Source organism: Microcebus murinus, chromosome 13 (assembly GCF_040939455.1).
Source record: "Microcebus murinus isolate Inina chromosome 13, M.murinus_Inina_mat1.0, whole genome shotgun sequence".
NCBI classification, from domain to species: domain Eukaryota; kingdom Metazoa; phylum Chordata; class Mammalia; order Primates; family Cheirogaleidae; genus Microcebus; species Microcebus murinus.
This window is the reverse complement of record NC_134116.1, coordinates 184,897-202,131: the sequence shown is the minus strand read 5'-3', so window position 1 is coordinate 202,131 and position 17,235 is coordinate 184,897. Positions and strand designations below refer to the sequence as shown.

The window sequence follows — 17,235 nt, the reverse complement described above, 5'->3', positions numbered from 1 at the left end:
CATGAGGGGTAAATGAATAAGAACACGGGGGGGGGGAGGGGGGCACGGGCAACACATGTCACCTTAATACTTGGACTCCCATCATCTGCTTGAAAAGAGAGAGAAAAGTAAATGCAATAATAGAGATAAGAGACACTTTTTAAAAATAATGAATCCGGCCGGGCGCTGTGGCTCACGCCTGTAATCCTAGCTCTTGGGAGGCCGAGGCGGGCGGATTGCTCAAGGTCAGGAGTTCAAAACCAGCCTGAGCAAGAGCGAGACCCCGTCTCTACTATAAATAGAAAGAAATTAATTGGCCAACTGATATATATATAAAAAATTAGCGGGGCATGGTGGCGCATGCCTGCAGTCCCAGCTACCCGGGAGGCTGAGGCAGAAGGATCACTCGAGCCCAGGAGTTTGAAGTTGCTGTGAGCTAGGCTGACGCCACGGCACTCACTCTAGCCTGGGCAACAAACCGAGACTCTGTCTCAAAAAAAAAAAAAAAAAAAAAAAATGAATCCGAAGAGAAAAGTAAAAGGAGGCCTGTGGAGCAGGTCTGGGTGTGACTCCGGATCCCCGAACATCAGGTGCCACCACCAAAGATTCCTACGTGTAGCCCATAGAACCCCAAAAGCAACGGGAGGAGTTCTGGTCACATACTCCCTCAAAATGACATCCTGGCCTTCTTCTGGAACTCCCTCCCCTCTCAGACTCTCAAGGTTTCCTCCAGCGTGTCGGCTCCCACAGAGCAGACCTTTGGTCTGAGACCTGACAGTCCAGAAGCCACGCATGCTGCCGCGTGGCGGCGGTGTCACGGCTCGGGACAAGAGGAGGCCCCACGGTGCGGGCTGGGGCGCCAGGCACCGCGGCCGGCGGGCGCTGAGGGTGGGGGTCACCCCCACCCCGGGCCGCCCCCGCACTCCCAGAAACGCGACAGAACCAGAGGCAAAAAAAAAAAAAAAGAAGAAGCCTACGGCACCCGGTATTCCCGGGCGGTCTCCCATCCAAGTTCTAACCAGGCCCGACCCTGCTTAGCTTCCGAGACCAGACGGGATCGGGCGCGTTCGGGGTGGTGTGGCCGTGGATGGAGGAGGGCGCCCCTGCCCCGCTCAAGAAGCCGAGCCTCTCTGCGCTTCCCCGCCGCCTCCTCCCGCCCCAGGCCCCGCGCCGGGTCGGGCCTGTTGAGTTCGCCGGCCGCGTCCCGCGGGCTCCGAGGGACGGGGGTGACAGGCGGGGCGGGCAGGGAGCGGCGGGCCGGGGTTGGGGGCTGTCTCTGTATACACACACACTCACACTCACACGCACTCACTCACTCACACTCACACAAGATGCGCCTCCACGGCTGGACCCGCCAAGGTGGAGCCCTTCCAGCCCCCCTCCTCTCCTCGCCTGGCCTCCTTCACCTCCCCGCCCCCCACCCCCAGCGCGCCGGGGCCGCTGACTGCGCACGGGCGGGAGGGGCGGGGCGCTCGCCCTTTGACCCCAGCCAGGGGCGGCCCTCCCCCACAACCCCTTTCAGCTGCGCCCCCCACCCTGTGGCCCGGCGGCCGCCTATTCCCCCGGGCCAGGGCTGGGGCACAGCGCACGGGGGAGGGGAGCCAGTGTATGGGGCGTCTCTCTCTCTCTCGGGATGTGTCCCATGGGTGGGGTGGGGTGGCGTGGTTTGTGGGGCGCTGAAGAAATCAGTCCCCTCCATCTCCTCCCTCTGGAAAACACCCAAGCCCTTGGAGAACTGCCCGCACCTCTACCTACCGTGGGGGCCGGGACCCTCCTCTGTGTCCTCCTGTGGCCCAGTCCAAGGGGCCTGGGCCTGGCCGGGGCTGCATTGGACCCCGACCACCCTGGCGTGTGGACTCGCTAAAAATTGGCGATTAGATATTGGATTCCAGCGTCATTGAGGTCATTTCACTAATGAGTGCACCGCAAAGAGTTTCCTAATCCATCTGTGAGGGTGGCAACCGAAAGAGAATTTTAGAGCTGACAGAATAGGCGAGGAAAGGCATAGGAGATTTCCACACCCAGTAAGGAAGCCTTTCCCGAAGTGGAAGAAAGAAAGGAGCAAACAGAGACACCGGTAGCCCGCCCGGATCAGAGTCTGCCCCTGAGAGAAAGTACCCTGACCAGGTTCACCCGTGGGTGGGTCGCGAGCTAGCGGCATTCAGAAGAGCGAGGCCCGCAGTCTGTGCAGAAGACACCTGCACTCGGGTGTGTGTGGCGGCACGATTCACAAGCAGCTCCAGATGTTAAACCAAGGAGAAGCCAGGGAGTTCCCAACGCCCCAGGTGTCCTCAGCCCACGACTGGCTGCTGTGGCAATGCGAAGCCCGGCTCCTTGTCTCAGAGCGGGGCAACCAGGAGGTGTGATGTCCACCCCGGGGTTCCCAGGAGGATCAGACTGAAGCTGGGACTTGGCCTGAAAGTGTCCCCTCGCATGGCCACCCCCTTCCCCTTCCTGCTCCTCTACTCCTGGTGCCCCTCCATCCAGGGGCCAGACCTTAAAGAGTCACCCGCAAGAGAATCCTGGTCCCAAAGGAGCCTTCTGGGGGACCCCTGCTGAGAGAGGTTGTGGGCATGGCCCGCTGGGGCTCTGCCCGACCCAGGGCTGAGAGATGCAACCTCCCAGCTCTGGGTCCCTGCAGGAAGTGTTGGCAAGCACAGGGCCAGTCCTCCAAAGGCCCAGGTGCAGGGAGCCCAGGCCAAGCAGCCTGTGGAAGAAGCCACATGCTGTGCCACCCCGGGGAACACGACTGCAGGCCACGGCCCTTCCCACCTCCTCCTCCTCCTCCTCCTCCTCCTCCTCCTCCTCCCACCCCGCCTCCGCCCCCGCCCCCACATGGCACAGGGCCCAGAGACACCTCAGACACTTGCTACCCAAAGTGCAAAGGGCATCAGTTGCTCCTCCAAACCCCCCCCCCAGCCCAGCAGACCGCGTTGTCCAGCCAGCCCCCGGGCCTCCCTGGGGTGCCCAGCACAAAAGTGCAGACACCCACCGGACCCTCAATCTCAGTTTTCGGATGTTTTTGCCACTCTGAGGACCCGCAGGCCAGCTGGGCCTTCTGGCAGGACAGAGAGCCCCGGAATCCGACGTGGAGAGCTGGGTGTACGTCCCCATGAGGAGGCGGTCCCCACCTCCGCGGCTCTCCCCTTGCGGGGAGCGGCAGCCGCGGGGCCTCAGAGAAGACACCAGGCTGGGCCCCCACGGCACAGCGGGAGCACGTCCCCCGCAGGCCACTTAGCCACGGCGGCCAGCCGGCGGACGGTTGGGTTGCGCGAGACGCTGCGGCCGCCCTGCTACCGGGTTCCTGGGAGGGCGTCCTGGAACCAGCGTCCACACCAAGCCCTTGGAAGGCCCAGGCGACGGAGGAGCCCCGTCAGGCAGGGGCCGAGGACGGTGACGGCCCGGGCGGGGAGGAGCGTGTCAGGCAGGGGCAGAGGACGGTGACAGGTGATAGGCCGGGCGGGAAGGAGTCAGTCAGGCAGGGGCCGTGGAGGAGACGGGCTGGGTAAGGGTTAGGGTTAGTGTCAGGGCACAAGTCACAATCGCAAAGACCTGGAAGCCACCCGAGTGCCCATCGACCCACGAGTGGGTAAATAAAATGTGGCGCGTGGACACCACGGAGTGCTATTCGGCTATGAGGAGCAGCGGTGAGGGGGCACCTCTCGTGGTTCTCCTGGCCAGAGCTGGAACCCGTTCCAGTAAGCCAAGTATCCCAAGAATGGACACACGAGCACCACGTGCTCGCGCTCACCAGCAAATGGGTACGAACCGATGGACACCTAAGTGGACACAGAGGAATCACCTTCTTCGGGTGGGTGTCGGGCGGGTGGGGGGAGGGGATGGGCATACACATCCATTAGGAATGGGGTGGGTACGCACCGACTGGGGGATGGGCGCACTTGAAGCTCTGACCCGAGGGGGGAGGCTGGGAGAGGGCAACGCACCCGTCCTTAACATTGGTGCCCCCACAATATGCTGGAACAACATGAGGGGTAAATGAATAAGAACACGGGGGGGGGGAGGGGGGCACGGGCAACACATGTCACCTTAATACTTGGACTCCCATCATCTGCTTGAAAAGAGAGAGAAAAGTAAATGCAATAATAGAGATAAGAGACACTTTTTAAAAATAATGAATCCGGCCGGGCGCTGTGGCTCACGCCTGTAATCCTAGCTCTTGGGAGGCCGAGGCGGGCGGATTGCTCAAGGTCAGGAGTTCAAAACCAGCCTGAGCAAGAGCGAGACCCCGTCTCTACTATAAATAGAAAGAAATTAATTGGCCAACTGATATATATATAAAAAATTAGCGGGGCATGGTGGCGCATGCCTGCAGTCCCAGCTACCCGGGAGGCTGAGGCAGAAGGATCACTCGAGCCCAGGCGTTTGAAGTTGCTGTGAGCTAGGCTGACGCCACGGCACTCACTCTAGCCTGGGCAACAAACCGAGACTCTGTCTCAAAAAAAAAAAAAAAAAAAAAAAATGAATCCGAAGAGAAAAGTAAAAGGAGGCCTGTGGAGCAGGTCTGGGTGTGACTCCGGATCCCCGAACATCAGGTGCCACCACCAAAGATTCCTACGTGTAGCCCATAGAACCCCAAAAGCAACGGGAGGAGTTCTGGTCACATACTCCCTCAAAATGACATCCTGGCCTTCTTCTGGAACTCCCTCCCCTCTCAGACTCTCAAGGTTTCCTCCAGCGTGTCGGCTCCCACAGAGCAGACCTTTGGTCTGAGACCTGACAGTCCAGAAGCCACGCATGCTGCCGCGTGGCGGCGGTGTCACGGCTCGGGACAAGAGGAGGCCCCACGGTGCGGGCTGGGGCGCCAGGCACCGCGGCCGGCGGGCGCTGAGGGTGGGGGTCACCCCCACCCCGGGCCGCCCCCGCACTCCCAGAAACGCGACAGAACCAGAGGCAAAAAAAAAAAAAAAGAAGAAGCCTACGGCACCCGGTATTCCCGGGCGGTCTCCCATCCAAGTTCTAACCAGGCCCGACCCTGCTTAGCTTCCGAGACCAGACGGGATCGGGCGCGTTCGGGGTGGTGTGGCCGTGGACGGCGGAGGGCGCCCCTGCCCCGCTCAAGAAGCCGAGCCTCTCTGCGCTTCCCCGCCGCCTCCTCCCGCCCCAGGCCCCGCGCCGGGTCGGGCCTGTTGAGTTCGCCGGCCGCGTCCCGCGGGCTCCGAGGGACGGGGGTGACAGGCGGGGCGGGCAGGGAGCGGCGGGCCGGGGTTGGGGGCTGTCTCTGTATACACACACACTCACACTCACACGCACTCACTCACTCACACTCACACAAGATGCGCCTCCACGGCTGGACCCGCCAAGGTGGAGCCCTTCCAGCCCCCCTCCTCTCCTCGCCTGGCCTCCTTCACCTCCCCGCCCCCCACCCCCAGCGCGCCGGGGCCGCTGACTGCGCACGGGCGGGAGGGGCGGGGCGCTCGCCCTTTGACCCCAGCCAGGGGCGGCCCTCCCCCACAACCCCTTTCAGCTGCGCCCCCCACCCTGTGGCCCGGCGGCCGCCTATTCCCCCGGGCCAGGGCTGGGGCACAGCGCACGGGGGAGGGGAGCCAGTGTATGGGGCGTCTCTCTCTCTCTCGGGATGTGTCCCAAGGGTGGGGTGGGGTGGCGTGGTTTGTGGGGCGCTGAAGAAATCAGTCCCCTCCATCTCCTCCCTCTGGAAAACACCCAAGCCCTTGGAGAACTGCCCGCACCTCTACCTACCGTGGGGGCCGGGACCCTCCTCTGTGTCCTCCTGTGGCCCAGTCCAAGGGGCCTGGGCCTGGCCGGGGCTGCATTGGACCCCGACCACCCTGGCGTGTGGACTCGCTAAAAATTGGCGATTAGATATTGGATTCCAGCGTCATTGAGGTCATTTCACTAATGAGTGCACCGCAAAGAGTTTCCTAATCCATCTGTGAGGGTGGCAACCGAAAGAGAATTTTAGAGCTGACAGAATAGGCGAGGAAAGGCATAGGAGATTTCCACACCCAGTAAGGAAGCCTTTCCCGAAGTGGAAGAAAGAAAGGAGCAAACAGAGACACCAGTAGCCCGCCCGGATCAGAGTCTGCCCCTGAGAGAAAGTACCCTGACCAGGTTCACCCGTGGGTGGGTCGCGAGCTAGCGGCATTCAGAAGAGCGAGGCCCGCAGTCTGTGCAGAAGACACCTGCACTCGGGTGTGTGTGGCGGCACGATTCACAAGCAGCTCCAGATGTTAAACCAAGGAGAAGCCAGGGAGTTCCCAACGCCCCAGGTGTCCTCAGCCCACGACTGGCTGCTGTGGCAATGCGAAGCCCGGCTCCTTGTCTCAGAGCGGGGCAACCAGGAGGTGTGATGTCCACCCCGGGGTTCCCAGGAGGATCAGACTGAAGCTGGGACTTGGCCTGAAAGTGTCCCCTCGCATGGCCACCCCCTTCCCCTTCCTGCTCCTCTACTCCTGGTGCCCCTCCATCCAGGGGCCAGACCTTAAAGAGTCACCCGCAAGAGAATCCTGGTCCCAAAGGAGCCTTCTGGGGGACCCCTGCTGAGAGAGGTTGTGGGCATGGCCCGCTGGGGCTCTGCCCGACCCAGGGCTGAGAGATGCAACCTCCCAGCTCTGGGTCCCTGCAGGAAGTGTTGGCAAGCACAGGGCCAGTCCTCCAAAGGCCCAGGTGCAGGGAGCCCAGGCCAAGCAGCCTGTGGAAGAAGCCACATGCTGTGCCACCCCGGGGAACACGACTGCAGGCCACGGCCCTTCCCACCTCCTCCTCCTCCTCCTCCTCCTCCTCCTCCTCCTCCCACCCCGCCTCCGCCCCCGCCCCCACATGGCACAGGGCCCAGAGACACCTCAGACACTTGCTACCCAAAGTGCAAAGGGCATCAGTTGCTCCTCCAAACCCCCCCCCCAGCCCAGCAGACCGCGTTGTCCAGCCAGCCCCCGGGCCTCCCTGGGGTGCCCAGCACAAAAGTGCAGACACCCACCGGACCCTCAATCTCAGTTTTCGGATGTTTTTGCCACTCTGAGGACCCGCAGGCCAGCTGGGCCTTCTGGCAGGACAGAGAGCCCCGGAATCCGACGTGGAGAGCTGGGTGTACGTCCCCATGAGGAGGCGGTCCCCACCTCCGCGGCTCTCCCCTTGCGGGGAGCGGCAGCCGCGGGGCCTCAGAGAAGACACCAGGCTGGGCCCCCACGGCACAGCGGGAGCACGTCCCCCGCAGGCCACTTAGCCACGGCGGCCAGCCGGCGGACGGTTGGGTTGCGCGAGACGCTGCGGCCGCCCTGCTACCGGGTTCCTGGGAGGGCGTCCTGGAACCAGCGTCCACACCAAGCCCTTGGAAGGCCCAGGCGACGGAGGAGCCCCGTCAGGCAGGGGCCGAGGACGGTGACGGCCCGGGCGGGGAGGAGCGTGTCAGGCAGGGGCAGAGGACGGTGACAGGTGATAGGCCGGGCGGGAAGGAGTCAGTCAGGCAGGGGCCGTGGAGGAGACGGGCTGGGTAAGGGTTAGGGTTAGTGTCAGGGCACAAGTCACAATCGCAAAGACCTGGAAGCCACCCGAGTGCCCATCGACCCACGAGTGGGTAAATAAAATGTGGCGCGTGGACACCACGGAGTGCTATTCGGCTATGAGGAGCAGCGGTGAGGGGGCACCTCTCGTGGTTCTCCTGGCCAGAGCTGGAACCCGTTCCAGTAAGCCAAGTATCCCAAGAATGGACACACGAGCACCACGTGCTCGCGCTCACCAGCAAATGGGTACGAACCGATGGACACCTAAGTGGACACAGAGGAATCACCTTCTTCGGGTGGGTGTCGGGCGGGTGGGGGGAGGGGATGGGCATACACATCCATTAGGAATGGGGTGGGTACGCACCGACTGGGGGATGGGCGCACTTGAAGCTCTGACCCGAGGGGGGAGGCTGGGAGAGGGCAACGCACCCGTCCTTAACATTGGTGCCCCCACAATATGCTGGAACAACATGAGGGGTAAATGAATAAGAACACGGGGGGGGGGGGAGGGGGGCACGGGCAACACATGTCACCTTAATACTTGGACTCCCATCATCTGCTTGAAAAGAGAGAGAAAAGTAAATGCAATAATAGAGATAAGAGACACTTTTTAAAAATAATGAATCCGGCCGGGCGCTGTGGCTCACGCCTGTAATCCTAGCTCTTGGGAGGCCGAGGCGGGCGGATTGCTCAAGGTCAGGAGTTCAAAACCAGCCTGAGCAAGAGCGAGACCCCGTCTCTACTATAAATAGAAAGAAATTAATTGGCCAACTGATATATATATAAAAAATTAGCGGGGCATGGTGGCGCATGCCTGCAGTCCCAGCTACCCGGGAGGCTGAGGCAGAAGGATCACTCGAGCCCAGGCGTTTGAAGTTGCTGTGAGCTAGGCTGACGCCACGGCACTCACTCTAGCCTGGGCAACAAACCGAGACTCTGTCTCAAAAAAAAAAAAAAAAAAAAAAAATGAATCCGAAGAGAAAAGTAAAAGGAGGCCTGTGGAGCAGGTCTGGGTGTGACTCCGGATCCCCGAACATCAGGTGCCACCACCAAAGATTCCTACGTGTAGCCCATAGAACCCCAAAAGCAACGGGAGGAGTTCTGGTCACATACTCCCTCAAAATGACATCCTGGCCTTCTTCTGGAACTCCCTCCCCTCTCAGACTCTCAAGGTTTCCTCCAGCGTGTCGGCTCCCACAGAGCAGACCTTTGGTCTGAGACCTGACAGTCCAGAAGCCACGCATGCTGCCGCGTGGCGGCGGTGTCACGGCTCGGGACAAGAGGAGGCCCCACGGTGCGGGCTGGGGCGCCAGGCACCGCGGCCGGCGGGCGCTGAGGGTGGGGGTCACCCCCACCCCGGGCCGCCCCCGCACTCCCAGAAACGCGACAGAACCAGAGGCAAAAAAAAAAAAAAAGAAGAAGCCTACGGCACCCGGTATTCCCGGGCGGTCTCCCATCCAAGTTCTAACCAGGCCCGACCCTGCTTAGCTTCCGAGACCAGACGGGATCGGGCGCGTTCGGGGTGGTGTGGCCGTGGACGGCGGAGGGCGCCCCTGCCCCGCTCAAGAAGCCGAGCCTCTCTGCGCTTCCCCGCCGCCTCCTCCCGCCCCAGGCCCCGCGCCGGGTCGGGCCTGTTGAGTTCGCCGGCCGCGTCCCGCGGGCTCCGAGGGACGGGGGTGACAGGCGGGGCGGGCAGGGAGCGGCGGGCCGGGGTTGGGGGCTGTCTCTGTATACACACACACTCACACTCACACGCACTCACTCACTCACACTCACACAAGATGCGCCTCCACGGCTGGACCCGCCAAGGTGGAGCCCTTCCAGCCCCCCTCCTCTCCTCGCCTGGCCTCCTTCACCTCCCCGCCCCCCACCCCCAGCGCGCCGGGGCCGCTGACTGCGCACGGGCGGGAGGGGCGGGGCGCTCGCCCTTTGACCCCAGCCAGGGGCGGCCCTCCCCCACAACCCCTTTCAGCTGCGCCCCCCACCCTGTGGCCCGGCGGCCGCCTATTCCCCCGGCCAGGGCTGGGGCACAGCGCACGGGGGAGGGGAGCCAGTGTATGGGGCGTCTCTCTCTCTCTCGGGATGTGTCCCAAGGGTGGGGTGGGGTGGCGTGGTTTGTGGGGCGCTGAAGAAATCAGTCCCCTCCATCTCCTCCCTCTGGAAAACACCCAAGCCCTTGGAGAACTGCCCGCACCTCTACCTACCGTGGGGGCCGGGACCCTCCTCTGTGTCCTCCTGTGGCCCAGTCCAAGGGGCCTGGGCCTGGCCGGGGCTGCATTGGACCCCGACCACCCTGGCGTGTGGACTCGCTAAAAATTGGCGATTAGATATTGGATTCCAGCGTCATTGAGGTCATTTCACTAATGAGTGCACCGCAAAGAGTTTCCTAATCCATCTGTGAGGGTGGCAACCGAAAGAGAATTTTAGAGCTGACAGAATAGGCGAGGAAAGGCATAGGAGATTTCCACACCCAGTAAGGAAGCCTTTCCCGAAGTGGAAGAAAGAAAGGAGCAAACAGAGACACCGGTAGCCCGCCCGGATCAGAGTCTGCCCCTGAGAGAAAGTACCCTGACCAGGTTCACCCGTGGGTGGGTCGCGAGCTAGCGGCATTCAGAAGAGCGAGGCCCGCAGTCTGTGCAGAAGACACCTGCACTCGGGTGTGTGTGGCGGCACGATTCACAAGCAGCTCCAGATGTTAAACCAAGGAGAAGCCAGGGAGTTCCCAACGCCCCAGGTGTCCTCAGCCCACGACTGGCTGCTGTGGCAATGCGAAGCCCGGCTCCTTGTCTCAGAGCGGGGCAACCAGGAGGTGTGATGTCCACCCCGGGGTTCCCAGGAGGATCAGACTGAAGCTGGGACTTGGCCTGAAAGTGTCCCCTCGCATGGCCACCCCCTTCCCCTTCCTGCTCCTCTACTCCTGGTGCCCCTCCATCCAGGGGCCAGACCTTAAAGAGTCACCCGCAAGAGAATCCTGGTCCCAAAGGAGCCTTCTGGGGGACCCCTGCTGAGAGAGGTTGTGGGCATGGCCCGCTGGGGCTCTGCCCGACCCAGGGCTGAGAGATGCAACCTCCCAGCTCTGGGTCCCTGCAGGAAGTGTTGGCAAGCACAGGGCCAGTCCTCCAAAGGCCCAGGTGCAGGGAGCCCAGGCCAAGCAGCCTGTGGAAGAAGCCACATGCTGTGCCACCCCGGGGAACACGACTGCAGGCCACGGCCCTTCCCACCTCCTCCTCCTCCTCCTCCTCCTCCTCCTCCTCCTCCTCCCACCCCGCCTCCGCCCCCGCCCCCACATGGCACAGGGCCCAGAGACACCTCAGACACTTGCTACCCAAAGTGCAAAGGGCATCAGTTGCTCCTCCAAACCCCCCCCCCAGCCCAGCAGACCGCGTTGTCCAGCCAGCCCCCGGGCCTCCCTGGGGTGCCCAGCACAAAAGTGCAGACACCCACCGGACCCTCAATCTCAGTTTTCGGATGTTTTTGCCACTCTGAGGACCCGCAGGCCAGCTGGGCCTTCTGGCAGGACAGAGAGCCCCGGAATCCGACTTGGAGAGCTGGGTGTACGTCCCCATGAGGAGGCGGTCCCCACCTCCACGGCTCTCCCCTTGCGGGGAGCGGCAGCCGCGGGGCCTCAGAGAAGACACCAGGCTGGGCCCCCACGGCACAGCGGGAGCACGTCCCCCGCAGGCCACTTAGCCACGGCGGCCAGCCGGCGGACGGTTGGGTTGCGCGAGACGCTGCGGCCGCCCTGCTACCGGGTTCCTGGGAGGGCGTCCTGGAACCAGCGTCCACACCAAGCCCTTGGAAGGCCCAGGCGACGGAGGAGCCCCGTCAGGCAGGGGCCGAGGACGGTGACGGCCCGGGCGGGGAGGAGCGTGTCAGGCAGGGGCAGAGGACGGTGACAGGTGATAGGCCGGGCGGGAAGGAGTCAGTCAGGCAGGGGCCGTGGAGGAGACGGGCTGGGTAAGGGTTAGGGTTAGTGTCAGGGCACAAGTCACAATCGCAAAGACCTGGAAGCCACCCGAGTGCCCATCGACCCACGAGTGGGTAAATAAAATGTGGCGCGTGGACACCACGGAGTGCTATTCGGCTATGAGGAGCAGCGGTGAGGGGGCACCTCTCGTGGTTCTCCTGGCCAGAGCTGGAACCCGTTCCAGTAAGCCAAGTATCCCAAGAATGGACACACGAGCACCACGTGCTCGCGCTCACCAGCAAATGGGTACGAACCGATGGACACCTAAGTGGACACAGAGGAATCACCTTCTTCGGGTGGGTGTCGGGCGGGTGGGGGGAGGGGATGGGCATACACATCCATTAGGAATGGGGTGGGTACGCACCGACTGGGGGATGGGCGCACTTGAAGCTCTGACCCGAGGGGGGAGGCTGGGAGAGGGCAACGCACCCGTCCTTAACATTGGTGCCCCCACAATATGCTGGAACAACATGAGGGGTAAATGAATAAGAACACGGGGGGGGGAGGGGGGCACGGGCAACACATGTCACCTTAATACTTGGACTCCCATCATCTGCTTGAAAAGAGAGAGAAAAGTAAATGCAATAATAGAGATAAGAGACACTTTTTAAAAATAATGAATCCGGCCGGGCGCTGTGGCTCACGCCTGTAATCCTAGCTCTTGGGAGGCCGAGGCGGGCGGATTGCTCAAGGTCAGGAGTTCAAAACCAGCCTGAGCAAGAGCGAGACCCCGTCTCTACTATAAATAGAAAGAAATTAATTGGCCAACTGATATATATATAAAAAATTAGCGGGGCATGGTGGCGCATGCCTGCAGTCCCAGCTACCCGGGAGGCTGAGGCAGAAGGATCACTCGAGCCCAGGAGTTTGAAGTTGCTGTGAGCTAGGCTGACGCCACGGCACTCACTCTAGCCTGGGCAACAAACCGAGACTCTGTCTCAAAAAAAAAAAAAAAAAAAAAAATGAATCCGAAGAGAAAAGTAAAAGGAGGCCTGTGGAGCAGGTCTGGGTGTGACTCCGGATCCCCGAACATCAGGTGCCACCACCAAAGATTCCTACGTGTAGCCCATAGAACCCCAAAAGCAACGGGAGGAGTTCTGGTCACATACTCCCTCAAAATGACATCCTGGCCTTCTTCTGGAACTCCCTCCCCTCTCAGACTCTCAAGGTTTCCTCCAGCGTGTCGGCTCCAACAGAGCAGACCTTTGGTCTGAGACCTGACAGTCCAGAAGCCACGCATGCTGCCGCGTGGCGGCGGTGTCACGGCTCGGGACAAGAGGAGGCCCCACGGTGCGGGCTGGGGCGCCAGGCACCGCGGCCGGCGGGCGCTGAGGGTGGGGGTCACCCCCACCCCGGGCCGCCCCCGCACTCCCAGAAACGCGACAGAACCAGAGGCAAAAAAAAAAAAAAAAGAAGAAGCCTACGGCACCCGGTATTCCCGGGCGGTCTCCCATCCAAGTTCTAACCAGGCCCGACCCTGCTTAGCTTCCGAGACCAGACGGGATCGGGCGCGTTCGGGGTGGTGTGGCCGTGGACGGCGGAGGGCGCCCCTGCCCCGCTCAAGAAGCCGAGCCTCTCTGCGCTTCCCCGCCGCCTCCTCCCGCCCCAGGCCCCGCGCCGGGTCGGGCCTGTTGAGTTCGCCGGCCGCGTCCCGCGGGCTCCGAGGGACGGGGGTGACAGGCGGGGCGGGCAGGGAGCGGCGGGCCGGGGTTGGGGGCTGTCTCTGTATACACACACACTCACACTCACACGCACTCACTCACTCACACTCACACAAGATGCGCCTCCACGGCTGGACCCGCCAAGGTGGAGCCCTTCCAGCCCCCCTCCTCTCCTCGCCTGGCCTCCTTCACCTCCCCGCCCCCCACCCCCAGCGCGCCGGGGCCGCTGACTGCGCACGGGCGGGAGGGGCGGGGCGCTCGCCCTTTGACCCCAGCCAGGGGCGGCCCTCCCCCACAACCCCTTTCAGCTGCGCCCCCCACCCTGTGGCCCGGCGGCCGCCTATTCCCCCGGGCCAGGGCTGGGGCACAGCGCACGGGGGAGGGGAGCCAGTGTATGGGGCGTCTCTCTCTCTCTCGGGATGTGTCCCAAGGGTGGGGTGGGGTGGCGTGGTTTGTGGGGCGCTGAAGAAATCAGTCCCCTCCATCTCCTCCCTCTGGAAAACACCCAAGCCCTTGGAGAACTGCCCGCACCTCTACCTACCGTGGGGGCCGGGACCCTCCTCTGTGTCCTCCTGTGGCCCAGTCCAAGGGGCCTGGGCCTGGCCGGGGCTGCATTGGACCCCGACCACCCTGGCGTGTGGACTCGCTAAAAATTGGCGATTAGATATTGGATTCCAGCGTCATTGAGGTCATTTCACTAATGAGTGCACCGCAAAGAGTTTCCTAATCCATCTGTGAGGGTGGCAACCGAAAGAGAATTTTAGAGCTGACAGAATAGGCGAGGAAAGGCATAGGAGATTTCCACACCCAGTAAGGAAGCCTTTCCCGAAGTGGAAGAAAGAAAGGAGCAAACAGAGACACCGGTAGCCCGCCCGGATCAGAGTCTGCCCCTGAGAGAAAGTACCCTGACCAGGTTCACCCGTGGGTGGGTCGCGAGCTAGCGGCATTCAGAAGAGCGAGGCCCGCAGTCTGTGCAGAAGACACCTGCACTCGGGTGTGTGTGGCGGCACGATTCACAAGCAGCTCCAGATGTTAAACCAAGGAGAAGCCAGGGAGTTCCCAACGCCCCAGGTGTCCTCAGCCCACGACTGGCTGCTGTGGCAATGCGAAGCCCGGCTCCTTGTCTCAGAGCGGGGCAACCAGGAGGTGTGATGTCCACCCCGGGGTTCCCAGGAGGATCAGACTGAAGCTGGGACTTGGCCTGAAAGTGTCCCCTCGCATGGCCACCCCCTTCCCCTTCCTGCTCCTCTACTCCTGGTGCCCCTCCATCCAGGGGCCAGACCTTAAAGAGTCACCCGCAAGAGAATCCTGGTCCCAAAGGAGCCTTCTGGGGGACCCCTGCTGAGAGAGGTTGTGGGCATGGCCCGCTGGGGCTCTGCCCGACCCAGGGCTGAGAGATGCAACCTCCCAGCTCTGGGTCCCTGCAGGAAGTGTTGGCAAGCACAGGGCCAGTCCTCCAAAGGCCCAGGTGCAGGGAGCCCAGGCCAAGCAGCCTGTGGAAGAAGCCACATGCTGTGCCACCCCGGGGAACACGACTGCAGGCCACGGCCCTTCCCACCTCCTCCTCCTCCTCCTCCTCCTCCTCCTCCTCCTCCCACCCCGCCTCCGCCCCCGCCCCCACATGGCACAGGGCCCAGAGACACCTCAGACACTTGCTACCCAAAGTGCAAAGGGCATCAGTTGCTCCTCCAAACCCCCCCCCCAGCCCAGCAGACCGCGTTGTCCAGCCAGCCCCCGGGCCTCCCTGGGGTGCCCAGCACAAAAGTGCAGACACCCACCGGACCCTCAATCTCAGTTTTCGGATGTTTTTGCCACTCTGAGGACCCGCAGGCCAGCTGGGCCTTCTGGCAGGACAGAGAGCCCCGGAATCCGACGTGGAGAGCTGGGTGTACGTCCCCATGAGGAGGCGGTCCCCACCTCCGCGGCTCTCCCCTTGCGGGGAGCGGCAGCCGCGGGGCCTCAGAGAAGACACCAGGCTGGGCCCCCACGGCACAGCGGGAGCACGTCCCCCGCAGGCCACTTAGCCACGGCGGCCAGCCGGCGGACGGTTGGGTTGCGCGAGACGCTGCGGCCGCCCTGCTACCGGGTTCCTGGGAGGGCGTCCTGGAACCAGCGTCCACACCAAGCCCTTGGAAGGCCCAGGCGACGGAGGAGCCCCGTCAGGCAGGGGCCGAGGACGGTGACGGCCCGGGCGGGGAGGAGCGTGTCAGGCAGGGGCAGAGGACGGTGACAGGTGATAGGCCGGGCGGGAAGGAGTCAGTCAGGCAGGGGCCGTGGAGGAGACGGGCTGGGTAAGGGTTAGGGTTAGTGTCAGGGCACAAGTCACAATCGCAAAGACCTGGAAGCCACCCGAGTGCCCATCGACCCACGAGTGGGTAAATAAAATGTGGCGCGTGGACACCACGGAGTGCTATTCGGCTATGAGGAGCAGCGGTGAGGGGGCACCTCTCGTGGTTCTCCTGGCCAGAGCTGGAACCCGTTCCAGTAAGCCAAGTATCCCAAGAATGGACACACGAGCACCACGTGCTCGCGCTCACCAGCAAATGGGTACGAACCGATGGACACCTAAGTGGACACAGAGGAATCACCTTCTTCGGGTGGGTGTCGGGCGGGTGGGGGGAGGGGATGGGCATACACATCCATTAGGAATGGGGTGGGTACGCACCGACTGGGGGATGGGCGCACTTGAAGCTCTGACCCGAGGGGGGAGGCTGGGAGAGGGCAACGCACCCGTCCTTAACATTGGTGCCCCCACAATATGCTGGAACAACATGAGGGGTAAATGAATAAGAACACGGGGGGGGGGGGAGGGGGGCACGGGCAACACATGTCACCTTAATACTTGGACTCCCATCATCTGCTTGAAAAGAGAGAGAAAAGTAAATGCAATAATAGAGATAAGAGACACTTTTTAAAAATAATGAATCCGGCCGGGCGCTGTGGCTCACGCCTGTAATCCTAGCTCTTGGGAGGCCGAGGCGGGCGGATTGCTCAAGGTCAGGAGTTCAAAACCAGCCTGAGCAAGAGCGAGACCCCGTCTCTACTATAAATAGAAAGAAATTAATTGGCCAACTGATATATATATAAAAAATTAGCGGGGCATGGTGGCGCATGCCTGCAGTCCCAGCTACCCGGGAGGCTGAGGCAGAAGGATCACTCGAGCCCAGGAGTTTGAAGTTGCTGTGAGCTAGGCTGACGCCACGGCACTCACTCTAGCCTGGGCAACAAACCGAGACTCTGTCTCAAAAAAAAAAAAAAAAAAAAAAAATGAATCCGAAGAGAAAAGTAAAAGGAGGCCTGTGGAGCAGGTCTGGGTGTGACTCCGGATCCCCGAACATCAGGTGCCACCACCAAAGATTCCTACGTGTAGCCCATAGAACCCCAAAAGCAACGGGAGGAGTTCTGGTCACATACTCCCTCAAAATGACATCCTGGCCTTCTTCTGGAACTCCCTCCCCTCTCAGACTCTCAAGGTTTCCTCCAGCGTGTCGGCTCCCACAGAGCAGACCTTTGGTCTGAGACCTGACAGTCCAGAAGCCACGCATGCTGCTGCGTGGCGGCGGTGTCACGGCTCGGGACAAGAGGAGGCCCCACGGTGCGGGCTGGGGCGCCAGGCACCGCGGCCGGCGGGCGCTGAGGGTGGGGGTCACCCCCACCCCGGGCCGCCCCCGCACTCCCAGAAACGCGACAGAACCAGAGGCAAAAAAAAAAAAAAAGAAGAAGCCTACGGCACCCGGTATTCCCGGGCGGTCTCCCATCCAAGTTCTAACCAGGCCCGACCCTGCTTAGCTTCCGAGACCAGACGGGATCGGGCGCGTTCGGGGTGGTGTGGCCGTGGATGGCGGAGGGCGCCCCTGCCCCGCTCAAGAAGCCGAGCCTCTCTGCGCTTCCCCGCCGCCTCCTCCCGCCCCAGGCCCCGCGCCGGGTCGGGCCTGTTGAGTTCGCCGGCCGCGTCCCGCGGGCTCCGAGGGACGGGGGTGACAGGCGGGGCGGGCAGGGAGCGGCGGGCCGGGGTTGGGGGCTGTCTCTGTATACACACACACTCACACTCACACGCACTCACTCACTCACACTCACACAAGATGCGCCTCCACGGCTGGACCCGCCAAGGTGGAGCCCTTCCAGCCCCCCTCCTCTCCTCGCCTGGCCT

The 17,235-nt window shown here is 62.4% G+C and overlaps 5 pseudogenes; all 5 read right to left on the bottom strand.

Moving 5' to 3' along the window:
- Window positions 1–949: 949 nt before the first annotated feature.
- On the bottom strand, window positions 950–1,068 carry LOC142875189 (uncharacterized; annotated as a pseudogene).
- Window positions 1,069–4,912: 3,844 nt separating this feature from the next.
- LOC142875084 (uncharacterized) lies at window positions 4,913–5,031 on the bottom strand (annotated as a pseudogene).
- A 3,846-nt stretch (window positions 5,032–8,877) lies between these two features.
- On the bottom strand, window positions 8,878–8,996 carry LOC142875083 (uncharacterized; annotated as a pseudogene).
- A 3,845-nt stretch (window positions 8,997–12,841) lies between these two features.
- Window positions 12,842–12,960, bottom strand: LOC142875081 (uncharacterized; annotated as a pseudogene).
- Window positions 12,961–16,806: 3,846 nt separating this feature from the next.
- Window positions 16,807–16,925, bottom strand: LOC142875188 (uncharacterized; annotated as a pseudogene).
- Between the last annotated feature and the right edge of the window lie 310 nt (window positions 16,926–17,235).